At 37.2% G+C, this 22,416-nt stretch overlaps 1 pseudogene; it reads left to right on the forward strand.

Moving 5' to 3' along the window:
* Positions 1-10,660: 10,660 nt before the first annotated feature.
* Positions 10,661-18,911, forward strand: LOC128611959 (cytochrome P450 4A6-like; annotated as a pseudogene).
* Positions 18,912-22,416: the final 3,505 nt, after the last annotated feature.

Genomic DNA, 22,416 nt, shown 5'->3' on the forward strand with positions numbered 1-22,416 from the left:
GATTGTTCTCTCTTTGTCTAGGGAAAACTTTAAAGGTTCTGTGTACTCTACAACACTTTCAGTTTCAGAGAAGTTTCCATGTAGAACTTTTTAATTCACAAAGCTAGAACCATGACTCATCCAACGTCGCTCTGGATAAGGGCATGTGCCAAATGCAATAAATGTAAATGTAAATTACATAATTTCTCCATCTGGGGATTAATAAAGTATTACCTTATCTTATCTTAAATATAAGTCAACTACTAATTATCATACCAATCTCCTTTCAGCAGATCCAACCCAGGGTAGTATATACTAGTATATGTTATATTGTAAATATTCCTTTTATGATTTGTTTCAATTTTCATATTTGTGGTTTTGAATTTGTGGTTAATGATTGTAGGTTGTTTTATTCATGTACCTTATTATAAATAGTTTAATATATTTTATATGTAAAACACTTTTAGATTCCTAAATCAAAATACAAAATATAACAATAATAATAATAATAATAGCTAGTAGTAGTAGTAGTAGTAGTAGTAGAAGTATTGTTATTATTATTATTATTATTATTGTTATTATTATTATTATTTGGGAGAGAGAGTGTTTTACTTGGGGGGGAGCGGGGGTTCACATGTGTAGGGCGAGCAGCAGCAGGGTTTGTCAGATGAAGCTATCCGAGCTGGACCTCAGTAAAATACCATACACCACAATGTGCATTAAGGAATCCCTGTGTATGTACCCTTCTGTTCCAGAAATTGGACGAATGTTGAGCAAGCCTATTACTTTTTTCGATGGAAGAACAGTTTCTACATGTAAGTTTTCTCTCTTCATGACAATATAGCCTCCTAGAGCTAAAGTAATTCTAAACTGTAGCCTTGTAGACATTTGAGTTTGCAAGTGGCTATGATCTAGCATCATATACTAATATTACTTTAGGATTGTCATTGCTCCACATTCAGAACTTGAGAAAGCAAGCATATTGATAATGCATGCTGTGGATTTCCTATAAAAGATGAAAATGTATTTAAAGTGAACATATAATCACAGCCTGTAGAATCTGCCTCTCCACAAGCAGAGTGTCAGAATATGCTCTAGACTTTATGTTCAGTTTTTACAGGTAACCTTTTTTCCGTCCATAAACCTAGATAAAATATTTCAGTCTTCACAATCAAGGGTGTGAAATTTCTGTGGTTTACAAGTGTTTGATCCACTGAGATTTCTGCCAGAGAACACTGCTAAGAGATCACCCCATGCTTTTGTGCCTTTCTTAGCTGGACCAAGGTTTGTATCTATAGGAGTTTACATTGTTGTCTTGTTGCATTAGACATTGACATTTCATTTTTAAATCTAAAATGTATTTTTTACCAAATTATCATAATTTAGTATGTGTAAAGTTTCTGAGAAGAACTTCTAATGATAAAGTCTACTTAAATTCAAAATATCTTTTGCAAAGTTTAAGGTTTATCCTAGGCATACATCTTTAACATGAATTATGACACATGACGTTAAACTACACCCAATTTATATTGTAGTATGAGCCAACAGAAGTGCACAAGAAGTAGGCAAAGTACAATTATACCCAAGATAAATTAGCTTATGTGTTCCATGTTTACAAAACAACAATAATTATAATCATCACCTTCATCAAGGTGTGAATAGTCATGTTTCAAACCACAAATATTTAGGTGCATCTCAAAAATTTAGAATATCCTGGAAAAAGTACAGTTTTTTCCATAATTTAATTCAAAAAGTGGAACTTTCATATATTCTAGATACATTACACATAAAGTGAAATATTACAAGCCTTTTTGTTTTAATTTTGATGATTTCGCTTGCAGCTCATGGAAATCAAAAATCCAGTATCTCAGAATATTAGAATAAAGAATTTATAATACAGAAATGTCGACCTGAAAAGAGCTCTAATCAGCTAATTTACTCAAAACACCTGCAAAGGTTTACTGAGCCTTTAATCTCTCAGTCTGGTTCAGTACACAAGCTGAAACATTAGCCGTGAGTCCAGACGTCAAGGGTGGCAAATAAATGTTTTCTGGCTCAGCAACAATGTGGCTGAAACTGTTAGGCAATGGAGGAACACTCCAGCCTATTAATGTCATTAGCTCTGATTGTATGAGGGATATTAAAGGATACACACACTCATATCTCATGAGACGAAGCAGCTAAATGGATGTCCAGTAGGTGGTACAACAGTATTGGAGGGATAGACATGTGGAGTGTAAATTAGCAAGCTAAGCTAGAAATTAGCAATTCATTATACCAAGTCACAGCCAACATTCTGACAGTAAATGCCATTGGTCCACTCACAGCAGTGAAAAAAGGAGTCAGAACAAAATAGAAGAGAAAAATTGGAGTGTTTCAGTCAGCTTCTGCGGACTGAAAAAATATAGCTGTGGCTGTGGTCACAGCTGCACAGGAAAGCTTAGAATCTACACACTTTATTCGGAACACCTGTACATCTACTCATTCATGCAATTATCTAAACAGTGATCAATCTACAATTACATTTACATTTATTCATTTAGCAGATGCTTTTATCCAAAGCGACTTACAAATGAGGAAATATAAGCAAATCTAGTGTTCAGTGAGGGTATATCTGGTCTGGCATATACAAAGACAAGTAGAGAAAAAGGGATGAAGTAACTTGAAGTATCTATAGAAATAGTTCATCAGTCAACTTTGTTGATGGTCTCAGTATGGTGCACACAAGAGCACATCCATAGAAATATTTCCCAACAAGGAAGTGTGTTGGTACATGTCATGTCTGTCTCAGTACTGACACCTTTGCAACCCTTTACAGTTTGAGATGCCTCTGAAGTTCTCCTAAACACTTGCCCATTTAAGAGTACTTTTAAGTGCCTTATACACACCTGTCCAGATCAGTAAACTGTTTATTTCCTTTGATAATATTCTGTTTATAATATTATCTTTATTCAATGTAGAAACTGTATTGGCCAGAACTTTGCTTTGAATGAGATGAAAGTAGTCGTGGCTCTGACACTGAGGAAGTATGTCCTCATCAAAGATCCAGTTCATACTCCAAAGATGATCCCTCAAGATCAGATTAGTGGAAAATGAACCTTGAGAAGATATAAATAGTATATAATAACAATACTGGTATTTTAAGTAATATTTGTTAAATTGATTCATTAATGTAATTCCATAATTAAAGTGCATATAAAACTCATAATACAAATAGTAAGCAGTATTAACAAGCTTTTAATAATACCTTTTTAGTAAAATAGACTATTTAATGAGAAAGATGTATATAAAATAATAGTTCATAATTTCTGACACTTCATTTTGAAAGCACTTGTCTGAATTATCTGAAGCACTGACTTGTAAGTGTGGGGTATTGCAATTTTCAATACATGGATGTAAAATATGCAACATATTTTGATTTATACTGCACATAAGACACAACAGATAAAAACAAGATACAATATACTAGAAAATATTACATATTTAAAACAAAGGACAGCTGCAAGGTTCTTGTAGAAATGTTTCGACATGTTCTACAGGAGGGAAGGTTTTTATAAACCTCTTAACAACCATAATGCATTGTCTTGTATGGTCTTACTGCCATCTAGCGACTGCATTGAATAAACAATTCTATCTCACACGATCCAGTGGTTCTTTTTCTTTCCAGAGCCTTGCCTCAACTCCATATTTTAATGCCATTCATAGGAAAATATAAATAGAAAGCTGGGCTAACCAGAAGCTACAGAAGTAAAGATGGAGTGGGCTTTTTGCCCTGATGTATTTCTTTGTGCAGGGTTCTCTGAGCACTTCTGGAGCTCAGGGCCTGAGACAGAAGTGACTATATAAAGGGAAGTTGCTCCAAAGAGATACAGACTGTGGGAACAAAGTAGGAGATAACTACAGAAATAAGTACGTAAAAAAAAAAAAGTGCACATACATTCAACTAATTATATATGTACCAAAAAAAATAAAGAGGACAATAGTGTGTGTGTGTGTGTGTGTGTGTGTGTGTGTGTGTGTGTGTCCGTATTGGGCAGTTTTTCTGGGTCTGAGAGGCAACTAAAATTGGGGATGATTTCGTTCATTTTAATGAATAATTTTGTAATGAATCAACTTCTCCAAAAAACAGATTCACTCTTCCACCACCATCATCTGCAAATTTCACACAGAAAAAAGGCAACACAAGTTAAATATATATTAGATTAAACAAACAATCAGAATTAGTTGAACAGTTAAATAAATAAATAAACATAAAACACAAAGAAAGCACAACCTCACAATCTTCATAAAAGTATAAATTAACATGAAAATCAAACATACATTGGATATTAAGATTTGTGTATTTTGTCAATTCTTCTCAATGAAAAATAAAGTACACCTAATCCTCTGCAGTTTCTTTATCAAATTAATTTATTCCTTTTTAAAGATGTTTATATATTTATACTGAAAAACAAGACAAATACACTGATTATAGCTCAAGTGCAACATTGCAATATGACATGATTTTGATATTGACTTGAGCTGATATTTTAGTTTAAATATACTCAACAAAAAAAAAAGAAACGTCCTCTCACATTCAACTGCTTTTATTTCCAGCAAATTTCTTAACATGTGTAAATATTTGTATTAACATAAAAAGATTGAACAACTGAGACTTAAACTGAACAAGTTTCACAGACATTTGACGAACAGAAATGGAATAATGAGTCCCTGAACAAAGGGGGGTCAATATTAAAAGTAACAGTCAGTATTTGGTGTCTCCACCAGCTGCTTTAAGTACTACAGTGCACCTCATCCTCATGGACATTTGTCAGTTCTTGCTGTGAGATGTTACTCCACTCTTCCACCAAGGCATTTACAAATTCTCGATCACGCCTTGGGGGACACATGGTTACATGTAATTTTCCACTGCACGGATGATCAGCTGTCCTTCCTGTCTCCCTGTAGCACTATCTTAGGCATCTTACATTATAGACATTGCAGTTTATTGCTCTGGCCACATCTGCAGTCCTCATGCCTCCCTGCAGCAGGCCTATGGCATGTTCATGCAGGTGAGTGGGCACCCTAGGCATCTTTCTTCTGGTGTATTTCAGAGTCAGTCCACAGGTGCATGTGCAATAATTGTTTACAGTTCATTGAATAAGCATGAAAAACATTGTTTAAACCCTTTCCAATAAAGATCTGTAAAAAAAAAAAAAAAAGAAAAAAGAAAGAAAGAAAGAAAGAAAGAAAGAAAGAAAAGCATATTCAGATTTTACTAAATTATTTTTAAAACACAGTCTCCTGAAAAAGGGACGTTTATTTTATTGCTGAGTATATATATTCTAAAAGTAATACTTAGCCTTAGAAAATGCATGACTATAAGTTGACCTGTCATTAATGCTGAGTTGGAGTGGTCACTGTGTCTTCGGTAGGTTTGGGGGACCGCCTGCTAAGACAAATCCTACATTCTGCATTAAATCTACTAGCAGTCATAATGTGAAATAAAAAGAAAACTTCTCTATTTGCAGAATCTGTTGCTTTTACTGACAATGTTGCTGTAATTTTTCTTAGAAATCCCTCAAAGTGACTAAAGAAATAAATTACTTAATGGGCTTAAATACATTACTAAATAAAATCTATCTATCTATCTATCTATCTATCTATCTATCTACAGTAAATAGTACAGAATATACGGTATGTAAAGTTACACACACACAGCACACTAACAAGTTCACTTGCAGAAGTCATACTTTGTATAGAATAAATAGTCCTTTGAAAGCCAATTTGGTTGAGCCAATTAACACCAGGTGCAGAGCACACCCAATCACACCATAACCACGCCTCTGCTGCCTCAAGAGCTGCTATAAATAGGCTAATTTTGGTTTGAAAGGTATTTTTGGAGGGCTTTTAAACTTGTGAAAAATGTTATTGAAAGCGGTGTTACGCTTATTAGTGCTGCCACCGTACATGGTGAGTTCTTATCCTTCTATGACCGATGAAGCTGCATCAGATGACCTATGGCCTCATCTGGAGGTATCCTTGCCAAAATACAAGGCTCAGACTCCAGTAAACCCAACTCTTAATACTGTGTCCACCTTTTGAAATTACCAGTTTCAGCACATCCGTTCTTCAGATGTCCATAAGCTTATTTTTAAACCTCCAATAAACCTGAGACCAACTGGTACCTGCTTTGATGAAATCTATATTGCTGCCATCACCTCCTCCTGCAACAGCAGCTCCCTTGCCTTCTAAACCAAGAAGTATGGAGCTTTTGTTCCATGTTGACTGGATTTATGAGGGTTCTGAAGAGTCTCTTTACCAGTCAAGATGCTGGGAAATATCTCCGTGGAAACATGTCCTGTGAATAGACACCTGAGTATTACTACTTCCTGTATCCCATCAACAGCTGCAATGTACAACGTCATGTATGTATTCCTAATTGGCTAAGCTTTTTTGTGGGGGGGGGGATTGTATGTTGTGTGCAAAGTAAACATCTTAAGAGTTGTATCTGCCATAACTTCTCAACTTTTGTCTGTACAGGAAAATGAGAACTGTCCTTTATTCAAACATGCTGTTCTATGAGCCTCTGATGGATGAAACGGTTATTTGTGAGCTACCATTTTCTGTGCCACTGGAATGATGTTACAAGTTAGAACTTTTTTTTTTTTTTTTTTTTTTTTTAAACTTGTTCAGTTGTATGTGCTGCTTCTAGTAAGGCTGCACATTAATGCTTGCTTTATAGGCACTTCCATTCCTACCACATTGGATATCATCAAGTGGAAGCAGGGACCATTTTCTTGAGCTTACAAGGTGGAGTCTCCCTCACACCTGTAGATGGTAAGTCCACAGAACCTTCCCTGTATGTAAGGCCAGATTTCATAAGCCTAGTAATAAATACTTCAGTGTTGGGCAGTGCTTGTTTATCCTTCTGGGTTCATGCAAAATTGTATATGCATCTTTTAACAGTCCAACTTCCACTTCCCATGTCATTTGGTTGAATTGGGAAGCTGTTTTAGTGCGATGATGAGCTGAGCCTAAACTTGTAGGATTGGTTTAACAATGTTAATATGGCTAAAAACACTAGCCTTGTTGGCATTGCCTGACTGTTCTTTCCCACACACTTCCATTTTGGGAAGCTACCAGTCATCTGTGACTGTGAACATTATTCAATCCCAGTAAGATGAAGGTCCCTTCTTGAAGAAAAGGCAAGTGACCATGTTGGATGGTGAACTGGGTGTCTACTTAACTTTCTATTATGGTTTTAGAAAAGATCTATGAAGTGTGATCAATGTGTAACTAATTTTTGGATATGTTAATGAAGTGTACTATCTAAGCTACATTTAGAATTACTACTTAAAGCATAATTGAATAATCTGTATGGGTTAAAAAGCATAATCTATATGTATAATCAATAGTTAGAAGCATAATCTAAACCCATAGAACAATGTTTGATCAAGTTATATTGAGTGTGGATTGAGTTAGAAGAATTGTCTAATCTAAAACTATAAAACGCTTCCAACAGGTGGTATTCTAAGTGTGTAAATTACGTGCTTTGTTTGTCTAAAGCAAACTCACTCTGTGGCAATAAATTATACATTCCAGAACTGGGTTTCTGAACTAAGCCCCCTAAGCTTGCAAATCAGTGACAAAAGGAGAGAAGCGTTCAAGGGAAAAGTACCAAGATGAGGCTATAGGGTGAAATGTGTGACCTAATTAAAAAAAACAAAACAAAACAAAAAAAAACCCAGGTCTGGTAAAACTTTTAAAGGACCTACAACTATGCATGTGCCACAAAGATAAGATATGGATGTGAATAATTAGGCAATGGTGATGGGTCTGTTCTAGAAAGAAAAGTTGAATGCCACACTTGGGGATAATTTTACTGGGTCAGGGAGCTATATAAAGACATGCTTGTGTATGTACAATTCAGACTCTCTGCAGACAGTCACACTTTGTTGGTTTTCAATGAAGTTTACTTTGACATCATCTAAACTGTCTCTGAAGTTTTTGGCTTGGGCTAAAAATGTTGATCTTATTCACATGGTCATCAGAAAACCAAATTGGAGTAGATCAAATCAGCTGTTTCATGGAAGGACTTATGCTTTAGGGCAGGTGTGCTTCACTGTAAAGATGAATTCTCTCTTCCAGAGAATTGGGAACCTCTTGCTAGTTGGCAAGCTTATGATTGGCCAGCCCATGTATTTCGAGGCCATAACTCCCCATCCTCATGCTGGAAAGAGGCTCTACTTAAGCAAGTGCTACCTCACTGCTTCTCAGAACCCTGACACTACACCTAAATACACTGTGATGGACAACTATGGGTAATGAATCAGCTAATGCTAGCCTTTGCTTTAATATGTAGTTCCATTAGTTGTATTTGGCTGCTTTAAATAATCCTTCTGTGCAGATGCATGGTGGACAGCAAGAACACTCCTCAAAGCATATTTTACCCTACTGAGGATAAGGCCACATCAAGGTTCTCTGTGGGAGCCCTCATGTTTAAGGACATGGTCTCCCATCCTACAAACAAGAAGGTAAATGCATGTAATAAGCTGACCCTGTTTGTCCAAAATCCTTGTAATGGAATTTAAATAACCTGCCAGGCAAGCAAACAGCATAGATGTTTTTCAGAACATGCTACTTGCAGAACAGTAATGCTAAAATAAATTGATGTACTGCAAAGACCTTTTACAATGTACAATTGACCTGTGATTTTTTTTTTTTTTTCTTCTCATCCATCCCCCTCCCCAGGAAATGTTCATTCATTGTGAAATGTTTCTGGGACCAGGAATACCAACTTCAAGCATTAAATCATGTTCCTACATGGCAGATAAACAAGGGTAAGGCTCATGGTGTTGCATTGCTTCCATATGCTTTTTTTGATTTACATAAATGTAATTAGTTGCTGTGCTTTTAGGTGGTCAGAGTTGTATGGAAATAACTGTGCTTGCTGTGACACTTCCTGTCCTGCCCCAGATCCCTCAGGTTGGTCATTACCCCCATTTTGTCCTTTCTCCACTTAAATAGGGATGAAGTGTGATTTTTGTGTGGACAGTTGAGCCCTGGCTTTTCATTGTTCCTGTTTTTGCATGAGAGCCAAACTTGGATGTTCTAATTTATGTAATGAGTATGGAGACCATCTCCAGCACTGCCTGGGAGGTTAAGGGTGACCAGCACACAAATCAAGGGAGGAGAACCTGAATTATGCAGAGTTGGAGCTGCTCTTGGACAAAGCTGATGAAATGAAGGCTTGATCTGTGCCTCTGTTGCTACAGTGTATAATAAAATCTGACTGTTAAAAAAAAAAAATTAGTCTCTTGTAATACTAAAAGTACTGGGATTGGGGTTGGAATGGTGGAAATACCAGCCTTTCATTTAAAGAAATGTACAGCAAGCATACAACCTTTTCGATATGTGCTATGGAGCCTTTGTGCTTAAAAGGGGTTATGTGAATATATTCCCTTAAAGCTGATCTTGAAAAATTATTGCATGTATTCCTGCATTAGGTGCAGCATACTTGGTTTGAAATTACAAAAATTGCAAGGTAATGGAGGAATTCTTATTGAAACACCCCTAGACAAATATAGGGTATGTTTCACCAGTTCCTGCAAGTGTTTACTTCATCTGTAAAGTAACTCCATCTGAATATAGTGGCATATTAATTGGCTTTTCAGTTATCTGCTCACTTAATTCTGTATGCTCAGGTGTCGCAACATCCGCACACTTATCCAGGTTTGCTGTAAGGCTGGCTTGCCTTAGTACTGCCCTCAAATATTAGCATATTGTCACCAAAATCTGCAGAGGCATGTGTGGCAGTAGTGGTTAAAGATTGGATATAAATGCCTGGCCATTAGAAAATAAACTCATATGAGCAGTTTTATAAACACCCAAGTGGACAGTCATTAAGTTATCAGCAGTGTGGAAAAGCATAATGTGCCTTTAGGACTGACAATTGTTTCAATTCTTGCAGTTTGTGTATCAAAACTCACTCTGCAACTTTGATTGCAGCAACCTGGGCTGGAGTGTTTCACCTACCTTTCAGAGGGAGGGCCATGAAGAAGGAAGCATATTTGGAGAAGGCAGGAACTTGATTCACATTTAGGTGATTGAGTCCACAGAACTGTCAAGGCCTAGAGGACCTGACTAACCTTCAATCAGCTTGGAAGTGTGCCAGCTCTCTAGAAGTCAGACATGCTGTCAAGACAGAATAAAGAGAAGGTGATGAGCTTGCTCCAATATCTGGGACTAGGGAGCACAATGTTCAGTGTTCATGAGCCCACAAATGCAGACATGTGGTCCTGCAAACACAAGTGTAAGGTTAGAGAAACTGGACTCATACCAGTGTACCAACCAGACCTTGGGTGCTGAAAATTCTCCTGCATCACCTGTTCAATCACCAACTCTGACTGTGCCAGGTTTGACTGGGTGAATGTAAGTGGATGGTCCCCTTTCTCCAATAACATCCATTGGAACTGATAGCAGTGTTCCTTTGGAGCCAGACTGATGCTTGCAAGCACACCTTAGCTGCCAGCTAATCGAGCTGCAGCAGAATACTGGCTGATAGCTGGGCCTCTTCAATAAAAAAAAAAAGGCTGGATTCAGAACCCCCCACACTCTTGGCCAAGCTGGGCTAAGCTCCTGATCTCATATATTGAGGCTCTAGGAATGAATCCTCAAGGCCTTTTGACACATACACAAACTGATTATGAAGCTTGACTCATGGACTATGCAAGCCTTTATGACCGAAAACACAGCTTATTTGATCATACATAGAGTTTGAAAATTAAGTGGCCACACTCCTCTTTCTTTGTCCTCCTTCTTTGCTGATAGCAACAGCAGGAAGCAGAGAGGTCAAACTGGGAATAATGCACCTGAAGCTATTTTAGTTTTGTAAGAATGCTTGAATATCAGCTACATTGCAAAAGTATGTGGCATTATTGGTATGCTCTGTGATTTCTGTGGTTGTCAGATGGAGACATCAATAAAGAAATTGAAGAATACAGAGTGACTTTACATTTTATTGGAGCTGTATCATTTCCAAGTTGTACCAACTTTGCATAGAGGAAGACAGCAAAGATAATTGTGACAAGTATGATGAGAAGGTTATCCACACTATCGAGCAAAAGTTATATGTTGATTACTATCTATAGTCAGTAGCCACAGAACAGAGATCTCTCTCTCTCTCTGTGTGTGTGTGTGTGTGTGTGTGTGTGTGTGTGTGTTCTGCGATCACTCACTTATATCAACAGTGGGGTGTTGGTAGGCTACGGCGGTAACTCAATATGAAGCTCTATAGCTATTTCGCGAAACTAACACCGTTTAACTTGGAAACATTTCACTTCTATCATGTGTTCGCAGTCTTGTGTATAATCTACATTTCAGCGGTGCTGATTAAATGGTCTATAAAGAGAAATAGATGGATGCGTGCCTTAGAGCAGTTTCCTGGACCTCCTGGTCATTGGCTTCTCGGACATGTTACAGAGGTAGGAGTGAATACAAAACGCTTCAATTCAGACTAAAATGTTTCGCTTCGGCGGCTGTAAAGAGTGCAACATAAATAAATATAAATAATGTGTCAAAATTTAAACGTGCTCTTGAAAATATAGCCGTGTACTACAGTATTTGTCGAAAGATATCATATAGTATATTACAGATTCTTTCACTTACCTGAATGGTTTGCAAACGGAAAATCCACACAGTGGACTGGAAACTATTATTACAGAACTTAATCCCTTACTTACTTCTCTTGTGCAGAGACTCAAATCCAACCCTTTGTCTATTCAGTTTATTGAGTTACTGCTTGCATTTAGCCTAAATGATTGTGCTGTCGCAGAAAACACATTGGGTAATAAACTGAATGCTAGGCTGTGGCATTGTTAAACATATTGAAGCTATTTGAATATACTAGTAAATTGTGAATAACTTGCAGTGCATGCATTCTTAGAAAAGAAATCTGGTGCACTACAATATTCCTGTCTGTCCCTCTTTAAGAAAAATTCTTAAAGATTATATGTAGAATTCTGTGTATAACAATGTTGCTTCTTCATAGAAGGTTCTAAGTAGATCCCAAAAATCCACGAAACCTCTTTTTATTTAGAGTTTATCAGAGGATATGTAAATGCTGTGCTTCAAATTTCATGCTATCGATATTTGTTTAAGATTGACCATGTTTTGCAGTTTAAGCAAGATGGAACAGATTTGGAGAAGATACCCAAATGGGGAGAACATTATCCCTTTGCATTCCCAATGCAGTTTAGCCCAGATAGTATACATCTTTTTGTCCATCACCCAGCTTATGTCAAGCCCATTCTGGCAACAACAGGTGAAAATGTTGTTTGTCTATAATTAAATCAAACAATAGCCTATATGATTTATTAAATTAGTCAGTTGATTGTCGTCATGTTCACAGAGACCTTCTGTTTTGCTTTCTTGTTTCACAGGACCAAAGGATGACTTTGGATATAGATTTCTCATCCCTTGGATAGGTAATGTTGTACAAGAGATTTACATGTGCAAGTAAACTAATTATACAGAGTAGAAATTTCAGATGAAATTCAGTACAAAAAAGCAAGGCTTCTACAGGTTTCAACCAGTTAAATTTAAGACCTATTTCACATCCTTACTGGCAAACAAAGTATGAAGGAACATTGGAAACCCTGGTTAGCCCACACATCACATCGCGACACACTGGGCATGCTATGATAAATTCTGACCAGGCTGCACAGTTTGAATGAGTGATTCCATTTTTGTAACCATGTGATCAATACAAATGTTTCCCAAAAACACATTTAAAAGTGAGACTGATGTTTAGAACTTTATAAAAGTAACATTAACTTCATAATCCAAACAATTTTTAAGACCTGTCAAAATCATATTTAAGAAATTTTAAGGCATTTTAAGGCCTAAATTTTAGATTGTCTTTTTAAGGACCCACAGAAACCCCCAAAAGGGCAAACATTTTTTAACTTAAGTAATTACAGTTGTGCTACATCAAGGTTAATAAAAATCACAAGGAAGCAATAGTTAATATTGTCATTAACTTCAGTGTTTGACAATGTTTCCATTTTATTAACCACTGTAATTTTCAAGTATACATGCTGGAGTATTTTTATGTAAGCCCTTAAGCATAACTGTTTTCACAGAGCTCTGGCATAATTAGATCTGCCTCAAAAATGTTATGCAGATCTAATTATGCCAGAGCTCTGTGAAAACAGTTTTTAAATTTTATTTTTTTATTTTTGTGCCAGTTCAACTTTGTAATATGAACAAAGCAATAATATAACTGAGCAGTTATGAAAAGTGGTGTCTGTAAGTCAGACAGCTATTCTGTCTCTCCAGGTGAAGGTTTACTTGTTAGTGTTGGACAGAAATGGTTTCGCCACAGACGACTACTCGCACCAGGATTCCATTATGATATTTTAAAACCTTATATGAAACTAATGGCAGATTCTGCCAACGTTATGCTGGTGAGTTAATTTTAGATTTAAGTTAGCTATGAGTTAAAAATGTATTTGCTTGATTTGTGCAAACACTGTTTTTTAATAATCGCTCTCTCTCTCAAAGGACAAGTGGGAAGTATATGCAAGAACAGGGCAGACCTTTGAACTTTTTCAGCATGTTAGTCTGATGACACTGGACAGCATAATGAAGTGCGCGTTTAGCTGCCAAAGCAACTGTCAGACAGAGAGGTGGGTTAAATGCAGAAAACTTCGCTGAACATAATTAATATGAATGTAAGCCAAGTTCTATTTATCACACCAATCTCCTTTCAGCAGATCCAACCCATACATAAAGGCAGTGTATGAACTGTGCAACCTGGTAAGCCTAAGGTTTCGCGTCTTTCCGTATCACAATGACCTCGTCTTTCACATGAGTCCACATGGCTACAGATACAGAAACGCATGCAAAATTGCACACAGCCATACAGGTATATGTGACTGAAATTGGTCAGACAGTTGGAGGCTGCTATTAATTTAACCTATTAAAATCTGGCCTTTTGTCCTTGCAGATGAAGTCATAAGACAGAGAAAAGAAATTTTAAATAAGAAGAAGAACCAGGATAATGTTCCAGAGAAGAGATGTTTAGACTTTCTGGATATCCTTCTATGTGCTCGTGTATGTCATCACCACTACATTCTTGTTTCTCTTTTATCATCGTAGATGAGTAAACCATAGTATGTGCAACATTGATGTGCTACACGTAGCCAAATGACTACAAAGTCATTACAAGTGGATTAAGTAAAAGATTGCATTATATACAAAATCATACTTCTATAATCTGGGCTATTCATATTTTTTTGAATAGGGGGTTGGGGGAGGGGTAGTATAAACATATATATATATAGTAAATATATTTTATATGTAAAGCACTTTGAGATTTTTAAACCATAATAATAATAATTAATTATAATAATAATAATAATAATAATTATTATTATTATTATTATTATTATTATTATTATTATTATTATTATTATTATCTGGGAGAGAGAGTGTTTACCAGGGTTTTTTTTCACATGTGTAGGACGAGCAGCAACAGGGTTTGACAGATGAAGCCATCCGAGCAGAGGTGGACACTTTTTTATGTTTGAGGGACACGACACTACTGCCAGTGGCATCTCCTGGATCTTCTACAGCATGGCCTGCAACCCTGATCATCAGCAGAAGTGCAGAGAGGAGATCCAGCAAGTGCTGATGGGAAAGGATACTATCGAGTGGTACAGTTATTAGCATTATGATAGTGATAATAAGCTATGTTAGACAGGCAGTTATTATTAGCAAAATGCTTATATTTATAGATTATCTTTTCGTAGTAGTTTGGATCATTTATTATATCATCAATCCCAGACAGTCCACATTTAGCACGCTGATTATTGTCTGTTTTTTTTCTATCTGTGTGTTTATTTGAGTTTCTAACCAACTGTATGGATTTTAGGGAGGACCTCAGTAAAATACCATACACCACAATGTGCATTAAGGAATCCCTGCGTTTGTACCCTCCTGTTCCAGAAATTGGATGAATGTTGAGCAAGCCTATCACTTTTTTTGATGGAAGAACAGTTCCTGCTGGTACGTTTTCTCTCTTCATGATAATATGGCCTCATAGAGCTAAAATAATTTAAAAACTAGGGAACTGTATCCTTGTAGACATTTTAACAGATTAGAATGAGTTTGAAAGTGGCTATGATCTTGCATCATATACTAATATTACTTCAGGATTGTCATTGCTCCACACTCAGAACTTAAGAAAGCAAGCATATTGATCATGCATACTGTGGATTTCCTACAAAATATGAAATTGTATTTAAATATTTTTAATAAAAATAGCTTTTGTAGTTTTCATTTATATAGATTTTTTATTATTTTAATATAGCTATTCTGCTGCAATTTCGCCATAATAATTTCCACTTGTTATTGTTGCCTGATTGATCTTGCTCCAGCTCAACAAAAACCACATCAGAAATTTGTATGACTTTATATGACCCTTATCTAAGAAGTAATCTGGTGAAACATTAACCAAGCTGTTTGTTTTTTCTGTGACCATCTGCATGCACCGTGAGAGTGGTTCAATTGTAAAGGTATAATCCTTGAGAAAGTACTGGCTGACCCATAACATTTAGTTGTTTTATGTTTTCCATAGGTTGTGTTATTGGAATCAGTATTTATGGAATTCATCACAACCCTACAGTCTGGGAGAATCCAAAGGTATAATGTCACAGCCTGTAGAATCTGCCTCTGCACAAGCAGGGTGTTAGAATCTGCTCTAGACTTTATGTTCAGCTTTTACTGTTAACATTTTTTCCATCCGTAAACTTAGATAAACTATTTCAGTCTTCACTACTTTACCACACAGAATCAAGGGTGTAAAATTTTCTGTGGTTTACAGGTATTTGATCCACTGAGATTTCTGCCAGAGAACACTGCTAAGAGATCACCCCATGCCTTTGTGCCTTTCTCAGCTGGACCAAGGTTTGTATCTATAGGAGTTTTCATCGTTTACTTGTTGCAGTAGACACTGACATTTCATATTTAACAGTTTGTGTTTTTTTCTGAGAAGAACTCCCAATAATAGAATTCTACTTAAAAACATCTTTAACTAAGAGTAATGGTTTATCCTAGGCATAAACCTTTTAACATGAATTATGACAACACAGATGAAGTTGCATCATACACAATTTCTGTAGTACAACCCAATAGAAGTGCACAAGAAGTTGGCAAAATATAATCATACCAGAGATAAACCCAGCTTATGTTTACAAAACAACAACAATAACATCACCAACATGAATAGTCATGTTTCATAAGGCAAATATTGTTGTTCTATGTTTATCTGCTCCCATCGCTTTGGGTTGCCACAGTGGATCATTGGTCCACATATTTGATTAGGCACAGGTTTATTCCGGATGCCCTTTCTGACGCAACCCTCCCATTTTATCCGGTCTTGGGACTGGCACTGAGAGTGCACTGGCTTGTGCAACCCCCAATGGCTGGGTTGGTGCCCTGCCTGGGAATCGGACCCGGGCTGCGGTGGTGAGAGCATAGGATCCTTAGCCGCTAGACTTCCAGGGAACTTTATAAGGCAAATATATTCGTGTGAAATAAAATTACTAACCCACAGATAATAAGTTAGTCATAATAATACTGGATTTAATGCCTCTTCAACCAAGGACATCCATTTGCAGCTTCTCTGTATTTAAGTGTCATCTTCAAAGATTCAGCCTGTTTAATTGTTCAAATGCAAGTTCCACTGGACCCAAATATAAACCCTTTAGCTGATTATCTGAGTTGCTGGAAGACAGTATAAATAGTAGATTCCCTTTAAATTGATTAGCAGTTTGCTTGGAGATGGAAGAAACATTTAATTCCTAGTATCATTTTTTGCTGAATGCTTTGTAACTGAAATGTACATTTATATCACCTATATATACAATGCTACGTACAAGCATACAAGGCTATTAAATTGTGCCGCTTTACTCTTGAGATCAAATAAGCAAAGCAGCCAGATGACTACATGCAGCGCATGCCTAAATAAGATGGTATGGTGTTGTTCAGAACTCTTTGTTCTGAACAGCAGGGGCCATCACGACCCACTGACCTAATGTAGTCACTGTCTAATAGGCAAGGTTTTCAGCCAGCTCCTGCTCTTCACTGGTGGGCTCCATGCAGTTTTTTCAATGTGGGGTATAGGAGTGTGTTCCACTGAACCCACAAGATGTCTCAGGGACACTGGTTTTTGTTAAGGCCCCAGATGCATGGTTCCTGTAGGCCTTTTGAGGGTATTGGAGCATTGGCTTGGCCCTAGACAGTCTAGTGGGGCTACTTGGCTGGTCTGTGCTGTTATACTGGTTTTGTGATTTGAAAGCCTGTGCCTCTCTAGGACCTCTTTGGCCACAGGCCTAAGGAATAGCCCAGGTTTGCAGGACAGACCTTGCAGGGTCATTTTGCATACTTCTAACAGTGTGGACTGTGCCAGCCACACCTGCTGTTATAATTTGGCCAAACTGGCAGAGAGTTTTACCATCTCTTAAGCCATGTGCCCTGCTGTTAGGAGCAAGGTCTCTATAAGCTCCATAGTATAGGAACTGACCTCTACCTTTTGCAGGAGCTGCTTTAGCTAGAAAACAACCATATAATTGCCCATGCATGTTTGATACACTGTAGTGTCATGAGCTGTCATCATCTGGCTGTTGGTATGTCCACTAAATACTGGGGCTTCATCTGGTGAAACTACCACTGGTGTGATGCAGAGAGAATGTGGTTTAAGCTGAAACCACAGTTTCACTGAGTGAAACCACTCAGTGCTGGATATATTAGCTGCAAGTCCACAGGTAAGCGTGGCAGATAAATGTAGCCGGTACTGTTAGGCAATGGAGGGACAGGGAACCTCCAGCCTATTAATGTCATTACCTCTGCTTGTAGGAGGGATGAAGGGATACATACACTCCTATCCCATGAGCCGTGGCAGTCGAATGAATGTCCAGTAGGTGGTACAACAGCAATGGAGGAATAGATAATAATTTAGCAATTCAATATTCCAATATCAATTTATAAAGTCACAGCTAACACTCAGACAGAGAATGCCATGGGTCCACTCACAGCAATGAAAAAAGAAGGAAGGAAAGAAGAACTGGAGTCCACCACAGCTTGGAAGGACAGAAAAAATATAGCTGTAGCTTTGGTCACAAGCTACACAGGATAGCTCAGAATCTACATCCTGGCATATGCAAAGGGACGTAGAGAAAAGGAGATGAAGTTACTTAAAGAAGTAACATGAAGATATCTATAGCAAACACTACATCACTGTTTTTGATGTAACTTTGATGGTCTCGGCATGGTGCACACCACCAAGTGCATATCCATGTGTTAAACACTGCTTCTGGCAGTTAGAAAAGACAAAATAGAACCTTTCATTGATCTGCTTTGTCTATATAAACTTTATATCACAATCAATTGTAGCAGTAAACATTTTCCAAGAAGGAAGTGTGTTGGTACATGTCATGTCTGTCTCAGTACTGCCAACTTTTGCTACTCTTTACAGTTTGAGATGCCTCTGAAGTTCTCCTAAACACTTGCCCATTTAAGAGTACACTTAAGTGCCTTTATATACACTTGTCCAGATCAGTAAACTGTTTATTTCCATTGATTATGTTCTGTTTATAATATTATCTTTATTCAATGTAGAAACTGCATTGGCCAGAACTTTGCTTTGAACGAAATGAAAGTGGTCGTGGCTCTGACACTGAGGAAGTATGTCCTCATCAAAGATCCAGTTTGTACTCCAAAGATGATCCCTCGACTAGTGCTCAGATCTCTCAATGATATACACCTCAAGATCAGATTAGTGGAAAATGAACCTTGAGAAGATATAAATAGTATAGAATAAAATACTAGTATTTTAAATGACATTTGCTACATTGATTCATGAATTTAATTCCATAACTAAAGTGCGTATAAACCTCATCATACAAATAGTAAGCAATATTAATGAGATTCTAATAAGTATTTTTTTTTATTAAAATAGCCTTTTTAATGAGATATATATAAGTTTAATCATTTCTAACACTTCATTTTGAAAGCAGTTGTCTGAATTGTTTTAATACATGGATGTAAAATATGCAACATATTTTGTTTTATGCTGCACATAAGACACAAAATCAGGAACACAAGATAAAATGTACTGTGTTTTGTGATAAAAAAAAAAAAAAAGAAGAAGCAAAATATACTAGAACGTATTACATATGTATTGCTGAAAGGTTCTTGTAAAAATGTTTTGAGGTGTTCAGCAGGAGGGAACGTTATTGTAAAGCTCTTAAGAACCGTAATGCAGCGTCTTGTATAGTCTTACTGCTAGCAACTAAAGTCAAGCATTGCAGGCATATCATCTAATGTGTTGAACAGTCATTTCTATCTCGTGTGATCCAATTGTTATTTTTCTTTCCAGAGCCTTGACAAAGCTAAATGTCTTTTATGCCATACATATGAAAATATAACTAGAAATCACAAACAGTGCTAACAGGAAGCTAGAGAAATAAAGATGGAGTGGGCTATTTGCCTTGATGTATTCTTTCTTACGGGGTTTGCTGTGCTCCTCTGGAGCGTAGGAGTCTGAGACAGAAGTGGGATTGCAACTAACCCTAACAGGTGGTATAGGAGACTATGGGGCTAAATCCACCTCTGCGTCTGAAATCACGTACAGTGACAGTACCTACTGCATGGCCGTTGACAGTATGTACTAATCAGTATGTGTGTGTGTAGTCCTGTTTAACCAAGGTTTAATACTTAAAAAGAGCCGATGTGCTGTCTTCCACAGTTTTTTTTTTTTTTTTTTCTGAGCTCGACCACACCAGTCCTGTTGCATTATGGGATTTTGACTCGCGTAGTGTCCATCAATTGCAAACTGCAAAATCTCACTGGAAGCAGTTTGTGTATTTCTCACCTGCTATTTCTCACCTACTGAGAATTCAGACTATATATTACTCCTCTCGCGTACTGCTTTTCTCATACAGGGTAGTTTGTTATTTCAGACACAGCCCACCTCTAGAGCAGGGTTAGTTGGAGGGAGTCCAGCCAGCACACAGCATGACCCTTATGGACAGCGGATGGTAGCTCTCCATAGAAAAAACTGTGTCCATAATGTGTTACAGTGTGCTCAATATACCTAAAACATTACCAGGATAAATTTTTTCCTTCTGGTAATGGAGCAAGGGGAAAAATTAAATTAGATGGGTGTGTTGGTTTATTTTATAATTCGCATCACTGAATAAGCTAAAACACCAAACTTTACCTTTTAGCGTTGTCTGCATGAGGCCATTTTAATGCCTTTGAACCTATAAAAACAATGTGTAATTATGAAACATAACCTGTGTACTCTAAACCCCACAAGAAAGAATACATCAAGGCAAAAAGCCCACCCCATCTTTATTTCTCTAGCTTCCTGTTCACCCAGACTGATTTCTACTTATATTTTAGAGTAAAATAAGGTGGATTTGTACAATAGGTTATTTGGGAGTAGCATACAAGCCAGAAGTTACAGACACACATTTACGTACATATGCTTAGTTTCTACAAGTGCACATCATTATACAAATCACTCTTCCGTTCCATCTGATTTGTACTCAAATATCCATTTGTATGTGTAAAAGTGGTCAGCACTTGGTCGAGACTAGACCAATCAACTCCGATCCACAGTCATCACAGGTGGTTTGAGATGATGTAGAGGCTGTAGTGGCCATCTATCCAGTACAGCCACGAGTCTCTTTGGTAGTGTTTTTGCCAACTTAGAGACTTTGTCCTTAGATCTGGTGACTTTTTAGACCACTTTAGCAACTTTAATTTAAAATAAAATAATATGCAAATTAGTCTATGATGACTGAGAGCAGCATTTTAAAAAAAAAAAGTATGCAAATTAGTTTGTGACATCATCTTACGACTTCTAGTGCCTTTTTGAGCGTGCTTGAGCTACTTTCTTCTGAAAAGAGTTGGAAGCACTGGCCTTTGTCTGAGCTGTATTTTTTTTTTTTTTTTTTATCTGCTTGAAGACATGGTGGCAGACCCCAATGGGCTGCTTGAGTTTTCACTGTAGCAGTTATCTGAAACCGTGTTCCGGTGCTGTTTCAAAATGACTGTCATTTAACCAGGCTTCCTTACTGACTGAAACTGCAGAATTCAAGATCAACACTATTTCATCTCGTCTTTATTTATGACAAACATGTAACAGTGCATTTCTTCACATTCTACTGTTAATCTATCAGTAAATATGTATAATAAAACATGTTCTATTTATTTGTCCAGAATAAATAAATAGGTTCATTGAAACCCATGTGTTTCTGTATTTATTTATGTTAATTTTGGTATTCTATTTATTTAGAATCACACAAACACAACTCAAAACTAATCACTTTCTGTATTATATTATCTGCAGAAAGTACTTAACAAGCCAACTTTATAAAGCAAATATAATATAGACTAATACAAGCACATATTGCCTTATTTATCAAATACATATATTTTTGCTGATCCAAAAAACTTCAGTCAGACCTAATAAACTCGTATTTTTTAAATCTAAACTGGACTACTGTCCTCTAAACTGGACTACTGCAACTCACTGCTTTCAGGCCTCCTAGCCAGCTCCATCAAACCCCTTCAGATGATTCAGAATGCTGTGGCGCGCCTCATCTTCAACCAGTCCAAGAGAACCCATGTCACACCCCTCTTCATCTCCCTCCACTGGCTTCCTGTAGTTGCCCGCATCAAGTTCAAGGCCTTGATGCTCACCTACAAGACCTTGTCAGGAACAGCACCCTCCTACCTTAACTCTCTTCTGAAGGCCTACGTTCCCTCTCGCAATCTGCGATCGATTAGCGACCGATGTTTAGCAGTTCCAACTCAGCGTGGCGCTAGGTCCCTTTCCAAAACCTTCACACTAACTGTTCATCAGTGGTGGAATGCACTTCCAATATCAACCCGGACCGCAGAATCTCTCACCATCTTCAAAAAACAACTAAAGACCCACCTCTTCAATGAGCACCTAACAAACTCATAAAAAAAAAAAAAAAAAAAAATTGCACTTACACCTCTACTCTGCACTTTGCTTCTTCTGGAATTCAATTAATGGATCTCGTATGGTAGCACTTATTGTATTGTTCTCTGCTTGATATCGCTTTGCTTGTATCTTTCTCATTTGTAAGTCGCTTTGGATAAAAGCGTCTGCTAAGTGCATAAATGTAAATGTAAATCTATTTTTTCCTCTTTTTTGTAGGAATGCGTGTCATATTCAGCTGACACGAGAGGGCTGTAAGAATATTTATTGTCTAGCAGATGTCAGTATAGAGCTGGCTGTCAGATGCGTCGATGTGCCGAATCATTTTCCCTTCAAATATGTTACTGTGGACAACAAAAGGCTGGAAAAGTAAGCGTTACTAAAGAGAAACAGCTGGAGGGACATTTTGTAACTAA

This window comes from Ictalurus furcatus, chromosome 1 (genome assembly GCF_023375685.1).
Source record: "Ictalurus furcatus strain D&B chromosome 1, Billie_1.0, whole genome shotgun sequence".
NCBI lineage: Eukaryota > Metazoa > Chordata > Actinopteri > Siluriformes > Ictaluridae > Ictalurus > Ictalurus furcatus.